Source organism: Carcharodon carcharias, chromosome 10 (assembly GCF_017639515.1).
Source record: "Carcharodon carcharias isolate sCarCar2 chromosome 10, sCarCar2.pri, whole genome shotgun sequence".
NCBI classification, from domain to species: domain Eukaryota; kingdom Metazoa; phylum Chordata; class Chondrichthyes; order Lamniformes; family Lamnidae; genus Carcharodon; species Carcharodon carcharias.
This window is the reverse complement of record NC_054476.1, coordinates 41,336,914-41,354,061: the sequence shown is the minus strand read 5'-3', so window position 1 is coordinate 41,354,061 and position 17,148 is coordinate 41,336,914. Positions and strand designations below refer to the sequence as shown.

General features: G+C 42.3%; 1 protein-coding gene across 8 annotated transcripts in view; it reads right to left on the bottom strand.

Annotated features, from left to right (window-relative positions):
• Window positions 1-17,148, bottom strand: part of plekha7b (pleckstrin homology domain containing, family A member 7b) — a 518,153-nt gene that overhangs the window by 224,546 nt on the left and 276,459 nt on the right. The gene's annotated exons all lie outside the window — the stretch shown is intronic.

Sequence of the window (17,148 nt, the reverse complement as noted above, 5' to 3'; positions counted from 1 at the left end):
AAGTTTATTAAATGAAAAATGTCAGGTTTGACCTCAGTTTTTCCTAGTCAGTACAGTAGTGTGGGTGCCAACACTGGCCTTGTTGACAGAAATTCAGGAAAAATTGCTGCTCTGGCAATCCCTGCTGAATGTATATGCACATATATGTTTCTGCTTTGGCTATGTTGCCCTTCAACCACTAGACCATCAACATTAATAAGTGGGAGGTGCTGTAGGCTGCTTGGAGCCTGTGCAGGCACATCCTAACTGAAGTCAAGATTTTCAGGGCGAGATAAAGCAGGGAAAATGAATAAGAAAATGTAATACAAGTCCAGTAGCTAGCAGGTTCAATTAATGCTCTGTAAAGATCAAAACTATGTCTGACCTTATTAACCTTGGACTGATTTTCCTTGCCCTGTTCCAAGTTCTCTTATCTGATCACTGTCCAGTGACCCAGGCTTGTCACAGATGCAGATATAAAGTGAGAATGTGACCAGACTCATTTATGATACTCATAATCAAACCACCTGACAAAATTAGTTATTAAGCAATAGTTTTGACGAGCAACTTGATATACTAGGAATATTTCCACTGAAGCACTAAAGGTTCAGAGAGGATGGAAGAGAATTTTTCTTTTAAATCATTAAGGTTTTGATAGGGTTAAGAGAGAATCAGTGAGAAAGGTTCACCAATCTCAAGCAGTCAATGAGAAATCTAGTTTACACAAAGGATTATTAGGCCATAAAATCTTTGAACATAGGAAGCAGTTGTCATTATTTAATACTGTTGATATATTATAACACCCTGTTCTTGACCAATATTCTCTATAACACATTCTTTGAAAACTATTTTTATTCATTTTATTGAGAACAAAAATGGCAAAATTGGCACTGCAAAATAGTTACCGTATATATTCATGGAAAAGTCAAGCTCCTAAGACTAAATTTTTAACTGAATAGTAAGGGGGGGGCCCACTTTTACACAAGTAATATTTGAGAGGTTGAAATCCACCCTCTCCCATGATCTCTATCACAGAGCCGTCAGGTCAGAGACTGTTCCGGCCAACTCCACCCTCAAAAGTAATGCAAAAGGAGCATAAAGAGAGTTTTTCTATTACTGAATTTTCATTTATTAAAAAAATTACCTCCATGGAGACAGATATCAATTTGTGTACATTAAATTCAAATTCATCAAAAACAAGACGACATATAAACAAATTCAAACTATTTCATGCCGTTTTTTTTCATGGTCAGTATTGGTTTCGCTCCAACTTTGCTGGTTGGCTGGCATGTCCAAATGCATGGAAGTCTCATCCATGTTCCCAATACAAGCCAATCTGTATCCATTCTTTTGTCAATGTTTGATTATAAAGCGCCAAAATGCAATAGCCTGCCAAGTTCTACTGGGAGGCGCTGTGGAATCTTGGTCTTCTGTCGCACGACAAAATTGTTTCTCTTCAGAAACCTGGTACACCATTCAGGGCTGGCTTTGAAATCTGCAATGCCTAATTTTCTTGTTCATTTCAGTGTGGTGATTTGGATAGATCCGTGAGAAATTGAGGGCAGAATCTTGTACCCTCACTACCGGTGAGCTTGGAGGCAGGAAGAGCATGTAATTAGGCAGGGCGGTGGCATACCAGAAACCCCCCTACCTTCCCGAATTAAGTTCCAGGTGGGAAGGTCAACAGTTAACCTTCCTACCCCGCTGCCAACTGAGGCCCTTAAGTGGCAATTGAATCCGCTTAAGCACCTCATCCTGCTGCTGCTGGGATTAACCTAGCTGCCAAGGGCCTGTTGCCATGTCGCTTCTACCCTCCATCGGTGGGGGCGGGGGGGGGGGCCTTGATCACAGTGCCTGATCAAGGGACTGGACATCAGGAAGGGGAAGGGTGAGGGAACCTGCTGAGAGATACTCCACCGCCCTCGCTTCTGAGCCCCACCCTGCTCCCAGCCCATCCCCTCACATCACTTACCTTTGTCCTGGGTCGGTCTCCGATCCTGGGATTCCTGTGGGTGTTCTTTTGTCAGCAGCCATGGCCTCCTCTGTGGCACAGACAAGAGCAAAGAGTTGCCGGCCTTTGATTGGCCTCAGGGTCCCGATTCCAGAAGAAGGCCTCACCACTGCCCGATTGGCATGTGGCTCAGAGGGCCTTCCAGAAAAGAGGCAGTGTCAGCTGGCAAGACCCTCATCACCTCGACAAGATTCTGCCCTGGGAGTAAATTCTGGTGATTATCACTGATGTATTTTGCAACTACATTTTGCAAATGCAGCCACATGCTCGGCTTTTCTCTGCTTGCACATTTATTCTTAGATATCTGCCTAAACTGTGCAGAGTGCTTCTTTTAATTTCCAACATTCCTCTCTGATATCCTGAATTTTCTAGCTGCTGCACAATTATTTGTCTGCTTTGCAATCTCAATGACCAAGTTTGAACTGGGCTGGACATCTGCCATTTCTTCTTGATACCATGTATTTTTAATTCATTCACAGGATGTGGGCTTCGTTGTTTGGTCCAGCATTTATTGCCCATCCCTTATTGCCCTCGAGACAGTGGTGATGAGCTGTTTTCCTGAAAAGTTGCAGTCTATGTGGTGTAGGTACACTAACAGTGCTGTTAGGAAGGAAGGGAGTTGTATGATATATTTCCAAGTCAGAGGGGTGAGTGACTTGGAAGAGAACTTCCAGGTGTTGGTGTTCCCATCTATCTGCTGCCCTTGTCCTTATGGGTTTGGAAGGTGTTGTCTAAGGAGCCTTGGTGAATTCTTGCAGTGCATATTGTAGATGGTACACATTGCTGCTACTGTACGTCAGTGGTGGAGGGAGTGGATGTTTGTAGATGGGCTGCTTTGACCAGATGGTATCAAGCTTCTTGATGTTTTGGGAGCTGCACTCAACCAGGCAAGTGGTGAGTATTCCATCACACTCCTGACTTGTGCCTTGTAGATGGTAGACAAGGCTTTGGGGAGTCAGGAAGTGGGTTACTCATCACAGGATTCCTAGCCTCTAACCTGTATTTATATAGATAATCCAGTTCAGTTTCTGGTCAATGGTAACTCCCAGGATGTTGATAGTGGGGGATTCAGTGATGTTAATTGTCATTGAACATCAAGGGGCGATGGTTTAATTCTCTCTTTTTGGAGATGTTTATTGCCTGGCACTTGTGGCACGAATGTTACTTGCCACTTGTCAGCCCAAGCCTGGATATTGTCCAGGCCTTGCTGCATTTGGACATGGACTGCTTCAGTATCTGAGGAGTTGCGAATGGTGAACATTCATCAGCGAACATCCCCACTTCTGATTATGATGGAGGGAAGGTCATTGATGAAGCAGCTGAAGATGTTTGGGCCTAGGACACTACCCTGAGGAACTCCAGCAGCGATGTCCTGGAGCTGAGATGACTGACCTCCAACAACCAAAACCATCTTCCTTTGTGCTTAGAATGACTCCAACCAGTGGAGGGTTTCCCTCGATCCTCATTGACTCCAATTTTGCTACGGCTCCTTGATGCCACGTTCAGTCAAATACAGCCTTGATGTCAATGGCAGTCACTCTCACCTCGGGAGCTCAGCTCTTTTGTCCATGTTTGAACCAAGGCTGTAATGAGGTCAGGAGCTGAGTGGCCCTGGCAGAACCCAAGCAGGGCAGATTATTGCTAAGCAAGTGCCGCTTGATGATCCCTTCCATTACTTCACTAATGATTGAGAGTGGACTGATAGGGTGGTAATTAGCTGGGTTGTGTTTGTCCTGCATTTTGTGTACAGGACATACCTGAGCAACTTTCCACATAGTCAAGTAGATACCATTGTGTAGCTGTACTGGGACAGCTTGGCTAGGGGCACGGCAGGTTCTGGAGCATGAATCTTCAGTACCATTGCCAGAATATTGTCAGGGCCCATAGCCTTTGCAGTATCCAGTACCTTCAGCCGTTTCTTGATATCACGTGGAGTGAATCTAATTGGCTGAAGACTGGCATCTGTGTCGCTAGGGACCTCTGGAGGAAGCTGAGATGGATCATCCACTCGGCACTTCTGGCTGAAGATTTTTGCAAAAGCTTCAGCCTTATCTTTTGCACTGATGTGCTGGGCTCCTCCATCATTGAGGATGGGGATATTCGTGGAGCCTCCACCTCCAGCGAGTTGTTCAATCGTCCCCTGCCATTCAAGGCTGGATGTGGCAGGACTGCAGAGCTTAGATCTGATCCGTTGGTTGCTTAGCTCTATTACTTGCTGCTTATGCTGTTTGGCACACAAGTAATCCTGTACTATAGCTTCATCAGGTTGACACCTCATTTTTAGGTATGCCTGGCACTGCTCCTGGCATGCCTTCCTGCACTCTTCATTGAATCAGGGTTGATCCCTTGCCTTCATGGTAATGGTAGAGCAGGGGATATGCCAGGCCATGAGGTTACAGATTGTGTTCGAGTTCACTTCTGCTGTTGATGGCTCACAGCAGCTCATGGATGCCCATTCGGGGTGCTAGATGTGTTCAAAATCAATCTCATTTAGCATGGCAGTAGTGCCAGACAACACGATGGAGAGTATCCATAAGACCATAAGACATAGGAGCAGAAATTAGGCCATTCAGCCCATCAAGTCTGCTCTGCCATTCAATCATGGCTGATAAGTTTCTCAACCCCATTCTCCTGCCTTCTCCCCGTAACCTTTGATCCCCTTACCAATCAAGAACCTATCTATCTCCGTCTTAAATACACTCAATGACCTGGCCTCCACAGCCTTCTGTGGCAATGAATTCCATAGATTCACCACTCTCTGGCTAAAGAAGTTTCTCCTCATCTCTGTTATAAAAGGTCTTCCCTTTATGATACATCGGTATCCTCAATGTGAAGGCGGGACTTTGTCTCCACAACAACTGTGTGGTGATCATGGACAGATGCATCTGTGGCAGGCAGGTTGGTGAGGATGGGATCAAGTATGTTTTCCCCTCTTGTTGGTTCCCTCACCACCTGCCAGAGTTCCAGTCTAGCAGCCATGTCTTTTAGAACTTGGCCAGCTGAGTCAGTAGTGGTGCTACCAAGCCACTCTCGGTGATGGGCATTGAAGTTCTCCACCCAGAGTACATTCTGCACCCTTGCCACCCTCAGTGCTTTCTCCAAGTGATGTTCAACATGGAGGAGCACTGATTCATCAGCTGAGGCAGGGTGGTATGTGGTAATCAGCAGGGGGTTTCCTTGCCAAAGTTTGGCCTGAGGCTTCATGGGGTCCGGAATCGATGTTGAGACCTCCCAGGGCAACTCCCTCCCAAATGTATACCACTGTGTCACCACCTACGCTGGGTCCGTCCTGCTGGTGGGATAGGACATAGAATGATGTCTGGGACGTTATCTGTAAGGTATGATTCTGTGAGGATGACTGTGTCATGCTGTTGCTTGACTACCTTGTGAGACAATTCTCCCAATTTTGTCACTAGCGTCCAGATATTAGTAAGGAGGGCTTTGCAGGGTTGACAGGGCTGACATTGCTGTTGTCGTTTCTAGTGCCTAGGTCGGTGCCTGTGGTCTGTCTGGTTTCATTCCTTTTTTGAGACTTTGAGGCAGTTTGATACAACTGAGTGGCTTGCTAAGCCATTTCAGGGGGGCATTTGAAGAGTCAACCACATTGCTGTGGGTTTGGAGTCACGTGTAGGCCAGACCAGGTAAGGATGGCAGCTTTCCTTACCTAAAGGACATTAGTGAACCAGATGGGTTTTAACAACACTTGACAATGGTTTTATGGTCATCAATAGACTTCTAATTCCAGGTTTTTATTCAATTCTAATTCCACCTTCTGCCATGGCGGAATTCAAACTTGGGTCTCCAGAGCGTTAGCCTGGGTCTCTGGATTACTAGTCCAGTGACAATAACCACTTACACCATCGCCATATTAGAGGGCAGGATTGGCATGAACACAGCACCAGTGACGCGATAACCCTAACAATGGATGTTGACGTGCGCAGAGACGAGGAGCTGAATAGCTGCCTTCAATGGTGTGCTATTATATGATTGTAGTTGGTTTGCACAGGGCGAGTTTGATTTAAGCAGCGATTGCCCGTATGTACAAAGAATTTGGATTTTTTGGCCAAAAAGTTGTAGTCAATCTTTACATAAGATCAACCATAACTGAAGTATATATGGTGTCTGCACTTTCAAAGAAAGCTCCAATTTGATGTCATCCAAGATCCTCAAGAGTCCAAATGAGAGGTGCATTCAGCTGGAATCTGGATGGGTTGAATCTCTGCCACTCACTCACATGCAAAGACAGTTGAGTAGCATTAACAATAACTTCCATTAATAAAGACTTTTTAATGTAGAAAAACATCTCAAAGTGCTTCACAGAGGCATGATCAAAAAAATGGACACTGTGTCCCAAGGAGATTTTGTTTTTATTATTTATTGTTTCATGGGGTGTGGTTGCTAACATCTGTTGCCAATCCCTAATCACCCTTTTGAGGACAGTTGAGAGTCAACCACATTGCTGTAGGTCTGGGGTTACATGCAGGCCAGACCAGGTAAGGACAAAAGATTTCCTTCCCTTAAGGATATTAGTGAACTACACTGATTTTTGCAAATATTGTTGATGGTTTCATTGTCACTATTACTGACCAGCTTTCATTCTCGATTTTTAAAAATTGATATTTGAATTTAAATTCTACCCTTGTCATTAGGAACATATGAATTAGGAGCAGGAGTAAGCCACTTGGCCCCTCAAGCCTGCTCTGCCATTCAATAAGATCATAGCTGATCTGATTGTAACCTCAAACCCAGATTCTAGCTCTGTCTTAAAAAAATATTCAAGGACTCTGCTTCCAATGCCTTTTGAGGAAGAGAGTTCCAAAGACACTCAAAAATAATTTATCTTCATCTGTCTTAAATGAGCGACCCCTTATTTTTGAACAGTGACCTCTAGTTCTAGGTTCTCCCACAAGAGGAAATATCCTCTCCACATCCACCCTGACAAGACCCCTGAGGATTTTGAAAGTTTCAATCAAGTCACCTCTCACTCTTCTAAACTCCAGTAGATAGAAGTCTAACCTGTCCAACCTTGTTAATAGAGTATTACCCTTGGCCTCTGGATTACTAGTCCAGTGACATAACCACTATGCCATCGTTTCTCCCAGGTGAAGGGGTGACCAAAAGATTGGTTAAAGAGGACAACATTTTAAGCAGGGTCTGAAAGATGGTCAGATTTATGGTGAAAATTCCAAAACATGCTGATTGATGGCTAAATCCATCCGTTCCAGCAAGTCAGCCTTCCAGGGAAGGAGAAAAGAAACTTTGCAAGAAAAAGTGCGAAGGTTATATTAAAGCACAACTCTTCAAACATGTTTATCCCATCGCTTCAAATCCATTATAATAGCTTTCACTATATTATAAAGCTACAAACATTTATTCTAAATGACACTTCAATTTCCATCTTCAGACAGCAAATGAACCCGATCCAAAGGCAGCTGCAAATAATAGAACTCCTAACAATTAATGTTAGTTTTCACAATAGTAATTCGCCACATTATCCGAATAGAGAAAAATAAGACTGTATGAGATTATTATACCCAAAGTCAACCAATGGTACTTCAATTGCAACTTCAGAGCCTACCAATTCTACATGACTTCAAAGAGCTATCTATATAATTGATTCATTGGATGATTGATAAAATTGATGCAACTGCTGTAGTGATATAGATAGCTGCCTGTACTAAAAAGCAGAATGGGGGTTTAAGCAAATGCAGACAAGACAGCAAGTTCTATCATTTAGTGAATTACAAGCCAACACTAAATATTGTATTCCTAGGTTCTTTCAATAAAAGGGAATAGAAAAAATTAAGAAAATAAATCAGTAGCTCAGGCCTCATTTTTATTCTGTGTTAACTATCAATACCCAGAGGAAGCAGATACAATGAATGATGGTGACAGAATCAAAATGCTTGCAATGGTTCGGGGCACATGGCTCATGTACAGAATTATTTGCTCCAGGAGGCCATGGGTTCAATCTAAGCCAGTGAGTTAATGCAGTTGAGTTGACAGCAAAAATGCTTCAATTGGCTTCAGGACCTTTGGGTTGGGGAAAGGAAAAAGAATCAGCCAGCTTTCCAGTCCTCAGCGTTATTTAGTGACTGTTGATAGAAAGTGCAACTGGGGATATCAGAAAGGCATAGGATTAGGATTGGCCATTGTGTGTTACCTGCCACCACTGCCTTACAATGACCCAGATAGGCCAACAGCCTCACAACGCTCTTGACTAGTAGTGAAAAATGGCAACTTGCGTAAACTACTGAGGAAAGGTAGTGCACTGGTGTAATCATATCCCAGATTTAAATATTTATTTTCAAAAAGCCACTGAACTGAGGGTCTCCAACAATAAGCATATACGCAGTTGGTGTGGTTTTCTGTTTGAGGTATACACCTCAGTAGCTGTGCTGTAATTCAACTCAGGGTTCGCCCTTATGAAAGAAACTGAACGACAGATAAAGCAATTATGCTGCAATGTGCATTCTATTGTTAAACTATAAAATAAATGGCAAATATTTACTCCATAACACTTCAACTTTCATGCTCACAAAAGGTTTATAGTTAACAAAAAGACAAAGCAAACTTGTCAAATGAAGCAGGCTCTGCAAAGGTATCTGACAAGTATCACAGAACTGCTGACAATTAAGGTTGCTTAGTAATAGGAGAAGAATTCCACACAGCCAAAAGTTCCTCTATTAAATTGCAATGTTTGCTTTTATGCAAGCACTAAATATTACATCTAGTGTAGAAAATGTGCAGTATGCATATTTACAGAAGTGTCATGAGAGAAGTCAGTAGCTTAACATAAACTCCTGCTACACGCAACAGATTTCACCTCCCCTAGCTCACCAAAAAAAATGGCCAGTCACTTTCAATCACCATTAACATACATTAAAACTTTGAATCTTGAACAGAGATATTAGCCACAAACAGTTTTTTTGGTCAATACTGTGCCCTTCAAATTGGTAGTGTTACAATTTTCCACTTCAACTACATAGAGTTGGTAAAGAATTTTCAGGTCAGAAATTATGCAGGATAAATCTTATTCTACTTTATCCCATTAATTTGCCTCAAGCATCCCCTATGGCACCTCAATGGTGCCTTCCATCCTCTGGGCCCTCCCAGTAAGTTTGCCACTTTAGTGCTGAGTTAAGCACATCCTTGTGCTCTAGGTCCACACACACCAGGAAAAAAGTTTGAACTATCCAAACTCAATTTACACAAGGCTGTTATAGTTTATATTATTCTGTTAGAGCTACACTTATCTCACACACTGCTGACAACTCTCTTTTACCACCCACCCATGCCATGAGAACCAAATTCCCTGCTCCCCCCACCCCTCCCCCAGGGAAATCAATGAGTTCTGTAACTTTCTGCCCAGCTGAAATGTTACATAGCGCAATATTACAAATATAGCATTATGTTGTCAAACATGGTCCAATACAAGCTATCCTCTGGTGAGGATGAGGAATCAGCCTAATAATTTCCGCTGTTCACAACAAGCCATTTCACATCCAATATTAACAAGCAAAAGGGGGCATTAAACAAATATTCATCTTACAATTATAGTGAGATTCCTCCAAGGAAAATATTAAAAGTCAGGACAAGCTTGTATTTGCCTTGGCTGGTAAAATAGATTAGGTAATTTTGTTGTGTTCAAAAGCAAGGGCATACAGTTGGGCCAATGACCTCGCTGCCAAAGCTAATGCTTCTGCACTCATGCAGAACAGACCTGAGCTATATTAAATCATGCTGGTTTATTAGCCCTCATGAGTCTATCAAACTTTCCAAAATTCTATCTAAATTCCTTGGTGTCAATAGCTTAATAGAGAACCATTACACTACAGGGAAAAATATCACATTTAATTCAGTACACCTTAATCTTCTACCAATGTTCTTCTTCTGCGATGCTCTTAATTTATCTCAAATTGTTTCCACCACCCATGTCAGACTTCAGTGAAGCCTATTGTTATATAGCTCAAGATTGTCTCTCCAAACAGAACTTAGTTTAGAAACACAAACTTTAACTGTGCTGCTGGGCCATTTTCTGATCAAGTGATTATGTTAGCACCATGAAAATATTGCACGCCCACTATTACGCAGCATAATGATACTGTCAAAGGGTCAAACTTGACTTTACGTAAGAAAGCCATGATTTATTTATTTCAACATATACTTTCCTGGCATTGAAAAAAATTGGCTGATGCAAGTATTATTAATTGGTTTCAGGGGCAGCAACAAAATGCTAAGGCATCCAGAAACGTGACTGGCATAATATACAGGCTCTCATTAAACTGCACCAAGATAGAAATTTGAGCTTCATTGGAATTCCACTGCAAATAAACAAGATGCTTGGGTTCAGTTTTATTGAGGTTCCAAAAGCAGGTGTGAAGGTTGACAACAAAGGGCACATGAAGTGCAGCTTTTAAAAGAAGCTTCCATGTTTCTAAGTCTGCACCCGCTCTCTCCCCAGAGGGCAGAAGGAAGAATCACCAGGATATAAAAAAAGGTTTTAAACTTAATTTTGAATGACAAATAGATTAGAAAAGACAGATTAGATTAGGTAAATCTTCAATCTAATTATGTTGAACTGTTTTTAACTGACAGCTATAGGAAACAACGGTTTTCTGTTGATTCTTGTGATGTAACTACAGCTATTGCACAACTTAATACAAGGAACTATAAGAACATTTAGAACTAGGTTTACAATGGGCAAAGAAAATTCATAATCAACCATTGGGGAACAGGAAAGAGGTAACACAGTAGTTTTCATCCAACAGTAATGAAAAATAAGACGCAGAAAAACTTTAAACAAAAGCAAAATACTGTGGATGCTGGAAATAAAAACAATGTGCTTGAAATACTCAGCAAGTCTGACATTAGCTGCAGAGAGAGAGAAACACAGTTAACATTTTGAGTCAACCATGACTCTTCTTCAGATTGCTCAGAACAGTCGTATTCCACCCGCAAGGTTACCTCTGTTCCTCTCCCAGACCTGCTGAGTACTTCCTGCATTTTCTCTTTTTATTATAGCAGAAGAATAAAAAAAAGTTTTCACAAACAGTCCATACCCAAAATTTTAATTAATTTGTTCACTCCACGGCTGCCACCTGGTACAAAGTTGTGTTACTAGCATTTTTTCATGTCTTAGTAATGAACAATGGCTTGTGTCAAGCTTTAATGCAATTAAAAAGTAGAAAAGCTGGCAGAGCTGACAACTGGGCAACCATTAATCTTTAAAAAGCACGACTGCATGCCCCACCTTGACATTGTTCAATGCTTGCAAATACTGTTAACCAAATTGGTTTCCAAAATATACATATAGCTTTCCTTCCAGCACACTACTGATGTGCTACAGAATTTTTGAAGAGTCTTTTTTTAAAACAATGCCACAACACAAAAGTTGAAATGGAAATATTATAAGCAAACATTAAAAAGGGTTAAAAGTTCACTATCAAATGCTGTCCTTGATGTATTTGGCAGATGACTGCAAAATGTACTCAAAATCAAGATGACAGGGGTAACCCATTTTAATACAAAAACAGAATTACCTGGAAAAACTCAACAGGTCTGGCAGCATCGGCGGAGAAGAAAAGAGTTGACGTTTCGAGTCCTCATGACCCTTCGACAGAACTTGAGTTCGAGTCCAAGAAAGAGTTGAAATATAAGCTGGTTTAAGGTGTGTGTGTGGGGGGCGGAGAGATAGAGAGACAGAGAGGTGGGGGGGGGGGTGTGGTTGTAGGGACAAACAAGCAGTGATAGAAGCAGATCATCAAAAGATGTCAACGACAATAGTACAATAGAACACATAGGTGTTAAAGTTAAAGTTGGTGATATTATCTAAACGAATGTGCTAATTAAGAATGGATGGTAGGTCACTCAAGGTATAGCTCTAGTGGGGTTTTTTTTTTAATTTTTTTTTATATAATGGAAATAGGTGGGAAAAGGAAAATCTTTATAATTTATTGGAAAAAAAAGGAAGGGGGAAACAGAAAGGGGGTGGGGATGGGGGAGGGAGCTCACGGCCTAAAGTTGTTGAATTCAATATTCAGTCCGGAAGGCTGTAAAGTCCCTAGTTGGAAGATGAGGTGTTGTTCCTCCAGTTTGCGTTGGGCTTCACTGGAACAATGCAGCAAGCCAAGGACAGACATGTGGGCAAGAGAGCAGGGTGGAGTGTTAAAATGGCAAGTTCCTCTGACATGTCCTCCTTCTTCCTTAACTGAGGTTTTCCACCCACGGTCGTTGACAGGGCCCTCAACCGTGTCCGGCCCATCTCCCGCGCATCCGCCCTCACGCCTTCTCCTCCCTCCCAGAAACATGATAGGGTCCCCCTTGTCCTCACTTATCACCCCACCAGCCTCCGCATTCAAAGGATCATCCTCCGCCATTTCCGCCAACTCCAGCATGATGCCACCACCAAACACATCTTCCCTTCACCCCCCTTATCGGCATTCCGTAGGGATCGCTCCCTCCGGGACACCCTGGTCCACTCCTCCATCACCCCCTACTCCTCAACCCACTCCTATGGCACCTCCCCATGCCCACGCAAAAGATGCAACACCTGCCCCTTCACTTCCTCTCTCCTCACCATCCAAGGACCCAAACACTCCTTTCAAGTGAAGCAGCATTTCACTTGCATTTCCCCCAACTTAGTCTACTGCATTCGTTGCTCCCAATGTGGTCTCCTCTACATTGGAGAGACCAAACGTAAACTGGGCGACCGCTTTGCAGAACACCTGTGGTCAGTCCGCAAGAATGACCCAAACCTCCCTGTCGCTTGCCATTTTAACACTCCACCCTGCTCTCTTGCCCACATGTCTGTCCTTGGCTTGCTGCATTGTTCCAGTGAAGCCCAACGCAAACTGGAGGAACAACACCTCATCTTCCAACTAGGGACTTTACAGCCTTCCGGACTGAATATTGAATTCAACAACTTTAGGCCGTGAGCTCCCTCCCCCATCCCCACCCCCTTTCTGTTTCCCCCTTCCTTTTTTTTTCCAATAAATTATAAAGATTTTCCTTTTCCCACCTATTTCCATTATATAAAAAAAATTTTTAAAAAAATAATATAAAAAAAACCCCCACTAGAGCTATACCTTGAGTGCCCTACCATCCATTCTTAATTAGCACATTTGTTTAGATAATATCACCAACTTTAACTTTAACACCTATGTGTTCTATTGTCGTTGACATCTTTTGATGATCTGCTTCTATCACTGCTTGTTTGTCCCTACAACCACACCCCCCCCACCCCACCTCTCTGTCTCTCTATCTCTCCGCCCCCCCACACACACACCTTAAACCAGCTTATATTTCAACTCTTTCTTGGACTCGAACTCAAGTTCTGTCGAAGGGTCATGAGGACTCGAAACGTCAACTCTTTTCTTCTCCGCCGATGCTGCCAGACCTGCTGAGTTTTTCCAGGTAATCCTGTTTTTGTTTTGGATTTCCAGCATCCGCAGTTTTTTTGTTTTTAACCCATTTTAATGTCAGTTCAAAGGTCAGTTTTATTATACACTTAACTGTGATTCATATTAAAGATAATTTAGGGCCTGGATTTTCTGCGCCCGCTGGCATCGGGCATGTTCGGTGGGTTGAGCAGACAATATGGCAAGGAGGCCCAAAATCAGTTTCATGATGCCGTGAATAGGGGGATGGGAAGCTATTACCTCAGTCCTCAGTGAGTCACAGCCCGAGATTCTCGATGTAGAGTTCTATTGTTTTATCCAAGGTTTTATCCTTTTATCATCTGCATTCAGAAAAAACTGAATTCCAAAGGGGAGGAAAAATTTTTCACAGAAGAGAGAGAGAATGAACTTGGAAGGTGTGACCCACTCAGGAAATAGTAGTCAGTATCGGCATTGTTTTATTGGGTGCCTTGCTACCAACATACTTCAGGAATGTATAGATCTCAAAGCATTTTAATGTCATGTGATGCACATTCATTTCCTCAAAGAAATGTTTTCCCCTATACTGTTGCTAAATTTTAAATTGTTCAAAATGTTAATGTTAGCCTAGTTCAAGCTGACATTACGTAGAATCTTTCACACTCATTATGCTTTACACAAAGTTCTCCATTTTGTTTAATTAAATCCATTTTATCCGAATTGAAATGAAAAACTATTACAGAATCATAGAATGGTTACAGCATTGGAGGCTGCCATTCGGCCTGTCAAGTCCATTCCGGCTATCTGCAAGAGCAACACAGCTAGTCCCACTCTCTCTCCTTTTCTCCATACCTCTGCAATTTTTTAAATCTTCAGGTGCTTATCTAATTCTCTTTTGAAAGCCACAACCGAATCTGCCACCACCACCCCTCGGGCAGTGCACTGCAGATCCTAACTACTCACTGCTCACCACCACCTTCTCCAGGGCAATTAGGGATGGGCCGTTAACATAACGGCCTAGCCAGCGATGCCCACGTCCCTTGAAGTGGAAAACAATACAGCAGCGCTTGCTTTAATAAATCTGCAATTTTGATCCACTGATATCTAAATTCTGTAAACTCCACTTTGGTTCATTATCATGGGATCATGGGTCTTCCCAAGTCTCTGAATATTGTTTATAATGTGATTTCCTTCCATTTACCTATGGCCCTCAGCAACTTACTCCCGGTCAAGTCTCTTCACCTCTGCTCACAGCTTAGTTGGCTGCCAGACGCTGACATTGAGTTGTATATAAACAACCGAGCTGCAGTGAAACAATGGTCTTGTAGATTCAGAAAATTTCTCCAGCTATGAGTCAGCCATCAAATCAAGCATCCATTTTCACGCAAGGTAAATACGGAGGGCCAGTCCTGTGGGTCTACATTCCTCTACAGATAGAGTCTCTATTATACAGTGTTGTTCTGCAGGACCCAGGTGCAAATGATAAATTTTAACAGGCAAAAAAAAAACAGGAAACGGAGATCACCTTATCAAGTCCAGAATAAAAAATGTAGAAGGCATCTTGATATCGGATTAATGATAGGAGCTTTCTGATTATCCTTTCTGGAAATGTAAATGGAAGGGATGTAATGTACCAGCCAGAGGAAGCCTGAAAATCTCATGGCAGTTTACAAACCACACAAAAAAAGGTGAGACTCTGTTGCTGCCAGTGTAAGCCAGCCTTTTATATTCAAGCCCTGCCGATGGCAGGGGAGCAAAGAAGTTGTTGTCAACTGCACCTTTCATAATATGATAGCACACAACAATGAGGAGTCTGGGTCTCAGTTCGACGCCAGTTAACAGATTAAATAACTATTGGCCTTCAATCTCTTGTAATGAGAGGTGTGATATCAGACAATGCAGGCTAACTAAACTATTAATCTGTTCACCTAAAAAAGTCAAACAATTTTCACAAACTCTGCATTCTTTCTCATTTACAATCTAGAATTGGTGACATTATTAAGGAATGCAGTACAATCCTATGGAAAATAATTTCAGCAAAACACCTAAACTGAAATTATCATAAATGCTTATGTTAAAATTCGAGCCATATATACTATAATGCACAACATAAAAAGTTCAGTAGCAGTTAAAAAAAATGCTTTACCGGAAATCCCACAATTTACAACATCTGGATCCCAAGAAGAGATTCAAGCAACAAACTCCTTGGAAAGATTTCTGTACCCATTTTTCTACCCTCTTGAAGTCAAAGATTTCCACTGCGATACAAGTTCATTGATGCCAACAGCCTTTTAGTATCGTGTCCAAACGATATTCTTCATATGTGAGCTCAGCTATTGAGCATCAACTTGGGATGGGTTAGGGAGGGGTGTGTTGAGGACACTAAATATTCCAATCTTGTCTTTGCCAAATATTGACATTTGCACTTTGCTATATTAGTAACAATGAAGCATTGCGCTGGAATTGATTCTAGCTGCTCACCCCATCTACAGGCAAGGGTACAGGGTTTTAATTGCATCAAGCCTGCTCCCTGTTGGCTGAGATGAGCCAACAAAACATAGCAAGGCTCCGTTTATGCAAACAACCCTTTACCCACAGGATTTTGAGAAAACTCTCCAAGTGATTTTTAATCAGTTTTTACTTGATCCGTAACTAAAGGCTAGAAATAATTATTATTCTGCAAATAATCCTTTGTTTTGTCAGCTTGGGGCAGAGCTTACATTAATTTCAACCTTTCCCACGCTGCCAACTCCTGAAATATAGGTATCACAGAGTCAGCAGAAACTCTGAAATAAACTTGCAAAATTTGTTAAGACTTGTGGCCAGGAGGATCAGTTTTTTCAACTGATTGTGAAATGGGTAGCCTGGTGTGCAAGGAGTCATAGAAAACAGGATGGTTCCACATTCATTACCCAGTATCATTGAATCATTGAAACACTCAGCAGAGAAGACAGGCCATTCAGTCCATCATGCCTGGGCTGACTCCTGAAAGCATTCATGCTTAATCCCACACCAAACATTTTGTCCATGACCCTGCAAGTTCCCCTCTCATGCACATGTCCAACTCCTTTTGAAATTATTTATGGAAGTGGACACTTGGTTTTTAGTTGGAGCATTCCATATCCTGATGGCTCTTCAAAAAAATTCTCTTCAAAGCCCCACTAGATCTTCTGCCAATGATTTTAAATCTATGGCCTCTAATTGTTGACCACATGTCAGAGGGAATAGTTGTTCTCCAACAACTCTGTCAAAACCACTCAGCATCTTGAAAACCTCTATTCAATCTTCTTTGTTCCAAGGAAAGCAGCTGCAACTTTTCCAACTTCACTTTGTAACTGAACATCCTGTGAATCCTTTCTAAGGCCTATACATCTTTGCTGAAGTGTGGTGCCCAGAATCGTTCACAATATTCCACTAAAAAAAACATTCTTTCATAGGATGTGGGCTCACTGGCTAGCCCAGCATTCATTGCCCATCCCTAATTGCCCCTGAGAGGTGGTGGTGAGCTGGCTTCTTGAACACTGAAGTCCAACTGGTGTAGGTGCACCCACAGATGTGGTTAAGGAGGGAGTTCCAGGATTTTGCCCCAGCGACAGTGAAGGAACAGCAATAGAGTTCCAAGTCAGGATAGTCTGTGGCTTGGAGGGGAACTTGCAGGTAGTGGTGTTCCTATGCATTTCCTTTTAGGTGGGTAGAGTTTGCGTGTTTAGAAGGTGCTGTCGTAGAAGCCTTGGTGAATTGCTGCGGTGCATCTTGTAGATGGTACACACTGCTGTGTGG